The sequence below is a fragment of the Arvicola amphibius genome, chromosome 7 (genome assembly GCF_903992535.2).
Source record: "Arvicola amphibius chromosome 7, mArvAmp1.2, whole genome shotgun sequence".
NCBI lineage: Eukaryota > Metazoa > Chordata > Mammalia > Rodentia > Cricetidae > Arvicola > Arvicola amphibius.
This window is the reverse complement of record NC_052053.1, coordinates 110,227,498-110,235,632: the sequence shown is the minus strand read 5'-3', so window position 1 is coordinate 110,235,632 and position 8,135 is coordinate 110,227,498. Positions and strand designations below refer to the sequence as shown.

The following is an 8,135-nucleotide window of genomic DNA, read 5'->3' as shown; positions in this document are numbered from 1 at the left end:
CTTGTTTACTTTAGCCCTCGGCGCCATCTTGTAATGGCGAATGTAAGTGCGGCCGCCACAATCAGACATCAGAGGATGGCCATAATATTGGTCTGTGAGCTGTGGAAATCAAGTCCATTCATTGTTATTTTTAAATTTCGCCAAACTGTGTTGAAATCTAAGACATCAAAAGAGGGGGAAACCCAAAACAGTACAGGCAGTTAAAATTCTTTCTGCTCTTTCTGGATTCCTAGCCTCCAGTAGACTATATCTAAATTATTCTATGACATGGAACAGAGCTAAGAACTCCAAATGCCTGTGTGAATGATGTGTCTAGATTCAATCTACACATGTTTAAAATTAAATTTACTGGTGTCCATTCAACATCTAATGGTATGACATATTGTTCATTAAAAAATCGAGGAACAAAATATTTTGCATGTATGTATACTTTTATGCACATCAAATAAAAGTATAGCAACATTTATTGAAAGTGGGGTTATACTGTTTTCTAATTAGGATTAACATCCTTCAGTGAGGACAAAATATAATGGCACTCTGAAGAAGTCTAAATTTGTCTTTAAAGTGATTACACAAATCCTTGCCACAAGTTATTCAGAAAAGTTGATAACACTTTTTTTTTTTTTTTTTTTTTTTTTTTTTTTTTTTTTTTTTTTTTTTTTTTTTGGTTTTTCGAGACAGGGTTTCTCTGCAGCTTTTTTAGAGCCTGTCCTGGAACTAGCTCTTGTAGACCAGGCTGGCCTCGAACTCACAGAGATAACACTTTTTTAAAGAAAGTTACAAAGTGAAATTATTTAAATGTTATTTAAAATGTTATTTTTCTCAGAACTGGCTATTTTATTTATTTTGAAAAAGAAGAGTAAAAATTTGAAGTACAAATAATTTTTAAGTGAGGAAATCTCAAATTCTCTTCACTCCAACTTATGGTATGAAACAATAAGAATACCAACTTTAGGACTCCAGGTGTTGTCTTCTTGACTTAATAGAGTTTGAATGTGGAATACCTAGGTGTGGAACAAAGTGGCAGGTGATAGTGTCAAACAAAATGCTTCATCTCTGTTTCTTGCTGAGAGCAGGGGTTGGAAAGCCATATTGTTAGCAGGAACATGCACAGGCCTGACCCTCTTCCACACATACACAGCTGGGGCTCCAAGACAGAGCATTGCAAGAGGAAGAGCCAAGCAGGCCTTATGATCTGGCCTTGAAAACCATGCAAGTTAATTTCTCCTTCAGTGCGGTCATTACAAATGTGGCCCTATGGCTACCTCATGATTGTGGTGAGAAATAAATGAACTTTTTGATATAAATCTATACACCACCTTGGGCAAATTATAACTAATTTGCCTAAGAACAAAAGCAGACAGATAATAAAATGTTGAATATAGTATTAAGCTTCATGAAATCTCACTTTTTGAAACATTACATCATCTTGTCTATTTTATTAAATATTTAGTGTGAAATATAAGATAGCCTTTAGACCACTAACCAATATTAAAGGTAACACAGATGGAAGAAATTTTCTTACTCTAAGAAGCTTCTCAAATCATTATATTTAATATCTGATCTTGGTATTAAAAAAGCTGTCACAAAAAATTCTAGATATTACTATCTCCATTTTTACGATATTTACTACAGTTGGGCCTCACTCATTTGTTAAGAAGTCCTTGGTACAAGAGAGTATTCTGCAAGACACAAATAGAAACATAAACACCAATCCAGCCAAAAACTTTTGATCTATAATCTGTCCTGTCTGCAAAATGTGCTAGGGAATTGGTAGCACAAAGCTTGTGGGAATAACCAACCAATATCAATTTGACATAAATCCCACTCCAGGAGATAGAACCCAGACTTGAAATTGTTTGGGTAATCAAAACCAAGAAAAACTTAGCTGAGAGACCTAATCAAATACTACTGATCTAAAAATAGAAAAAATAAATAACTCCTTACTTCTAATGATAATCTGCTATATTCATAAATGGGTACCTTATTCTCCCATAATCAGAAAAGACTCCTTCTAGGCACATCTCATGTCCCTTCTCACCCAGCAAAGCCCCAGAGACCTGGGAACAGCATCCCCATACCCACAAACATTTCAAACCACCTGAGATCCTAGGCACCTGAGGCACATCCCATGCCTCACCCCACCCAGCAACACCCTATAGACCAGGGAATACTCTCTCAACATCCTTAACCATACCCCACCACATCTCTGACCACTGGAACCTTGGCTCTGATTGCCTCTGGAAAGGTGAGTCTCTGGGTTTCCAGCTGGAGGGCCCTGTCTTTCTAAGCCTCACAGAGAAACATCCCATGCTCCACCCCCAGCCACAGAACTCCAGAGACACTGATCAGTGTCCCCATACCTGCAAACATCCCCCACTACACCTATAACTTCCGGATCCTTGACTGACAGCAAATGCAGAGAAGCCCACAGGGCTGCTTCATCAGTGAGTATCAGAGGCAGGGCAGTTTCTCCTGCACCAGGAAGGAGGAAGACTGACCACCTAAGCACAGGCCTCACCTGCACTCCTTGGAAGAAGAGATGGGTAGGTGCCAATGCAAGACACATTCAACAACATAAAGAGAAATATGATAACACCTGAACTAGTGGTCCAACACAAGGAAGACCTGAACATCCTAATCCAGAAGAAGCATTAAAAAAGTCCTTAAATATAACTTTTTGAAAATGATAGAGACCCTTAAAGAGGAAAAATCCCCACAAAGAAATGGAGGAAAAAACAACAGACAAAAAAGGAAGAAATTAGTAAATCTCTTAAAGAAAGCCAAGAAAACCAAGAAAAAAACAACCAAATAGGTGAAGCAAACAATTTATACAGTTTGAGATATAGAAATTGAAATAGAGACAATAAAGAAAACACAAAGGGAATTCTGGAAATGGAAAATCTGGTAAATTAACAGGAACTACATATACAAGCATAATCAGTAGATTACAAGATATGGAAGAGAGAATCTCAGGAGTTGGAGATATGGCAGAGAAAATAGATTCATCAGTCAAAGAAAATATTAAATCCAACAAATCCTTAACACAAAACATCTAGGAAATCTGGGATATCATGAAAAGACCAAACCTATGAATAATAAGAATAGAAGAAAAAGAACTCCAGATCAAAATCATAGAAAATTTATTCAAAAATCATAGAAGAAAACTTTCCCAACCTAAAGATAGATATGCCTATGAAAGTACAAGAAGATTACAGAACAACAAATAGACTGAATAAAAAAATGTCACCTTGCCATGTAATAATCAAAATGCTAAACAGAATAAAGAAAGAATATTAAGAGCCACAAAGTAAAAAGGACAAGTAACATATCCCTACACACTAAAAGTAGGAGACTTCAACACCTCACTCCCACCAATGGACAGCTCTGCTAGACATAAAGTTAACAGAGAAATAAGAGAACTAACAGATATCATGACTCACATGGACTTAACAGACATCTATAGAACATTTCACCCAAACACACACACACAAAAATAAACCTTCTCAGCACCGCATGGAACCTTTTCTAAAACTGACCACATACTGCACAAAAGCTGTGAGTTACAGGTGGGTTTTTCCTAAAACATAGTTAAACATAATGCTTTATTTTCATTTTTCATCAGAAGTGAGGGGGTCTATTAAAATAGAAGAAGAGCAATAGTTATTTTAACACATGCTGACAAAATCGCAGCCCATCACCGCAAGTCAGCATAGGCCTCTGGGACTTACAGAATTATGTGCCTGAAACCTTGGAAGATGAAGAAACTGTAAGACCTGGTTTCTGTCAATGACTGAATGCTTCTCCTCCAATTGCCTCTGCTTGTTCTGAAGTAATACAAAGACAAGACAGAAACAAGTCAGGAATGCAGCATCAAGATTTGATCACTGACAGATGTGCAGCTGCCTGTAAGTAGCCCATGTTATTTACACTGTAGTTTCCTCGTGTGTAAAATTGTGATGGGCAGTGTAAGTGAAGACATAGTTTGCTTCTTAAGCAGCATAGTTCTTGATGTCTACTCGTCATCATTTTAGTATTGACCCAAAATACCTTGAAAATATTAACCTGTGTAAGTATAGTGATTATACTTAGGCATTCTATGAAAATCATGGAGCAGTAATTTAAAATGGGATCCTAAAACTTTCCTGCCTCCTGTCATTCAGCATTTTAAAGATGAATGGATATATTGTCTTCCCCTATTTTGTAGTCTTCTTTTTCTTAAGGAAGAATTCAAATTAACCTTCTTCAACCTGTGCCAAATTAAGGTTTTTAAGTTTCGTAAAATACATATTTTCTAGCTATTCTTTTAATCAAATATTATGTTATCTAATCTTAACCAAAACTTTATACAAAGTAAATGTAGACATATTAATAATGATAGTCATTAATTAAACTCTTCAATAAACTTGATGCTCTAATTAATTACTAACAACGATGCATACAAATAAGTAAGACCAAGATGAGAGTAAAATTTCAAAACAAAACCAAGAGAAAACGCTGAAAAGAATGCAAGCACAATATGAATTCCTTTGTAATAGTAATTCGCAAGATGAATAACAAAAATCAGACCAAGGGATAAATTCACAAGAAAATTCTGTCCCTTTATGGATGAGGTAGAAGCAGGTAAGCTTTAATAGGACAGATATATTCCATAGGTAAATATATCTTATTTCCTACAAAAAACTTAACCCTTCTATTGTGAGTAACAAAAACATAAGAGATTTGTGACCACATGGTGAATAAACATGAGAGTAAAAACATGATGATGGTTAATAACAGGAATATATGACATTTATGAAGTGCTCAAGGAGAGGAAAAGGAAATAATAAGGTGGACTTGTTTAAGAAGCTTTCTATGATAAATCTAATGTGTTGAAAACTCTATAAAGTTTCATTCTTGTATATTTTTTATGAAGGATTAATATCTGTCAATTATTTATACAGTACTGGTCCTTGATTCTCCCTGAGAAGTATTTTAATAAGGTTATGCCAATACATTGATAAGTAAGAGTTAGTGTCAAATGTTCTGTGTTGTTCTGTATGCAGAACAAATTTTTATCATGGTTTATTTTCGATTAAGACAAACATGTTTTAAAACATTTATTTTATTTTGTTTGCAATATGTGCATTTCCGTAGGTGAGCAGCCTACCACATGTAGCTATAAAAGGACAGATAATTGATGGAGATTGGTTCTCTTTCTCCCCAAGTGGATCTGCATTGAAATACTTTCCGGTGGGCTTACTATTGGTTTTCTATTAGGTTATTTTTTATGAAGAAATATATTGGTTGCTCAATACTCTCAAGCTTGAACTATATTTGTTAATATGAGCACTTATTCAGTGTCCTATCCTGCCCTGAATTATTTTACAAAATGCAATGTTTAGAAAATGACTGAAAAAAGCTAAAAATTTCACTATGATTCTCCCAAATCATCATGTTTTGTAATTTTTTCCCTCCAGGAAGATAACATATTCTGAAAAATCCATTGGGAAATGATTCTGGCCATGTTCTATCAATTCTGTGTAATTTGCTTTCTTTTCTGGGACTATATCACTAAGACTGTTGCTAATGGAATTAATGCTTTGAGTGCATTTTTTTTTATCTAGATCATATAGCCTGCTTCATTAAGTGTATTAGACATGCAATTTGATGTTCCTGAGGTAAGAACAGTGAACAAATACTTCAGCATGTCACCCACAACTTCTCTCATTGTTTCAAAGATGTGTCTACTATACCATTAAACTTGTTCTATTTTCTTAATTCTCTAGTTGGATTCTCTCAATAACATGCCTTGTTTTCTATGGGAACATTATTTTACATTCCCTTTAGTTTTCTGCCAGGTCCCACCTGAGTTATTTATTTGTCAAAAAATCAAAACTTAAGCTAAACAATGATGACTAGATTCAGAGTTCTTGTTTTGAAAGGAAAACAAGGGGAAGTATTGAGAAATAATACTCTTGTACCCTGTAAAGATTTGTCACTTGTATTGGTTTAATAAAACATTGATTGGCCAGTAACTAGGCAGAAAGTATTGGTGGGGTAAAAGGAACAGACTAGGATAATTCTGGGAAGAGGAAAGGCTTAGTCTGCAGTCACCACCGAGATGCAGAGGGAACAAAATGAAAATGCTGCACTGAGAAAAGCTACCAACACACGTGCCTAAACATAGACAAGAATTATGGATTAATTTAAGTTGTAAGAGTTAGTTAATAATAAGCCTGAGTTAATAGACCAAACAGTGTATAATTAATATAAGCCTCTGTGTGTTTCTTTGGGACTAAACAGCTGTGGGACCAGGCAAGACAGACACTTCCATCTACAGACTAGACTCTAGTTTTGGCACAGCACTGCAAGTACAAGAAGAATGAGATCTGCTCCATGTAGCATGGCTAAATGTGTAATGGCAGAATAGTTCACAGCTGTTGAGTTTCTCATTATGACCACCATTGCCTTTCTCCTGATTAATTTTTACTCACTGTGCACACTGTGGTGTAATATGGGATTTTTGTTTTCTAATGGCAGCAAGGTTATTTCACATTTATGGGCCTCTAGTTATATAATATTCTTTCTCACCTTTTATAGAACTCTTATTTTTGCTTCTAAGTTCAGTGGATACATTTTTAAACCATAGCCCTATTTTCTTTTCATTCTGTCATTTTAGGAAAAGAAAGCATTTCTTTTAAACCTATCTTTGAATTAACACGAAACAATACTTAGTATATCAATCTGTGATAATTATTATTTTTTTTTGTCCTGGAAACTTGACTGGGGGTAAAAATGGAAGTAAAAAAGACAGACAGACATACAAAAAAGCTGGGGTCAGGTGGCCTCGGTACACATGTTGAATGGCACCATCTACACTGTAATACAGAACCTTAGCACATTATTATGTCGAGCAAAGGGGGAGGAGTTAGCTCATATCAGTAGGAAATTTCTCTGAGCAAGCCAAGGCTATAAATATCTAGGAGTAGGAAGCTGCAGCTGCTATTTTTTCCTCACACCACTCAATCATTCATAAACATTGAATTAAGTCTAGAGTAAGTCTGTTGTAGTGATGAGCACCTTGTTTGTAAGGCGTGTCCCTCTTAGGCTAATATTTACTTATAAAATCTTGCGGGCCTGTGGCCCGCCTGCTCTTTGTTTTCCTGTGCTCGTCGCTGGAAACTTGGATTTGTAAGTTCCCTTTTCTTTCCTTTATTAAAGCTGAGTTATATATATATTAAAGCTAGTCTGGTGAATCATAACTGCTGATCAACCACACCCCTTCAGTCTGTGACAATTTTGAGTCCTACCAGTATGGGGAAGGTTTTGTCAATTTTCCATTGGTTTGAGGCATTGTTGTAGAATTGGCCTTCTTCATATCAACAATACTTTTCCCATCAGACCTTCTTTGTTCTTTGTATGTTTACTCAAGGCTAACTTGTTTCTCCACAATCCCTACCATGAATAGTAGTATATGCATACATAATTTGTATAAAATAATACATAATATTGATCGATTTATAGACTTTTGGCTACAATCAAGTGTTGTATCTGTTCCTTTCAGTTTAATATTTGATAAGTCTTCTAACTGAAGACAATGTATTAAGCGTATTTTGGAGGCCAGGAGAAAGAATAGGGGCTTGCTCCATCTATTCCATGCATTGACCTGGTGTTGCAGTACTTGCATGATCATTGTACCAAAATATTTGCCATGATAAATAAAAGTGAAAAATAAATATATTGATTCTGAGAATCTTTGAATCGTATTTTATAGGGGATGTATGTTATAAATATAGGGTAGAAATCAGTGTAAGTACATGGGCACCTTGAAGCCAGTGGAAGACATAAGCTGTTCTGCTTTATTCTCTCCTCGACATTCTCTTGAGAAATAGTGTCTCTGTCAAGGGTCTAGGCTAACTGCCTTCAAGTCTCGCGATCTTCCTGCCTCTCTTCACATAAACATAATACTTAAAGGATGTGTGGTCATGACTAACCATTAATGTAGGTGCTGGAAATTTGAACCTAGGTTCTCATGCTTCCAGATAAAATGCTCTTCCATACCAAGCATCCTCCCAGCCTTAAGTATATCATATTTAAAAATATTATTAGTTAGCTTCACTGTATTCTTGAAACAAAGGAGTTTAAATTGCACA

General features: G+C 35.6%; 1 non-coding gene across 1 annotated transcript; it reads left to right on the top strand.

Moving 5' to 3' along the window:
• The first annotated feature begins 7,494 nt into the window (after positions 1 to 7,494).
• LOC119820170 lies at positions 7,495 to 7,685 on the top strand. The gene has a single exon (XR_005286428.1). It is a non-coding gene; the product is annotated as a U2 spliceosomal RNA (small nuclear RNA).
• Positions 7,686 to 8,135: the final 450 nt, after the last annotated feature.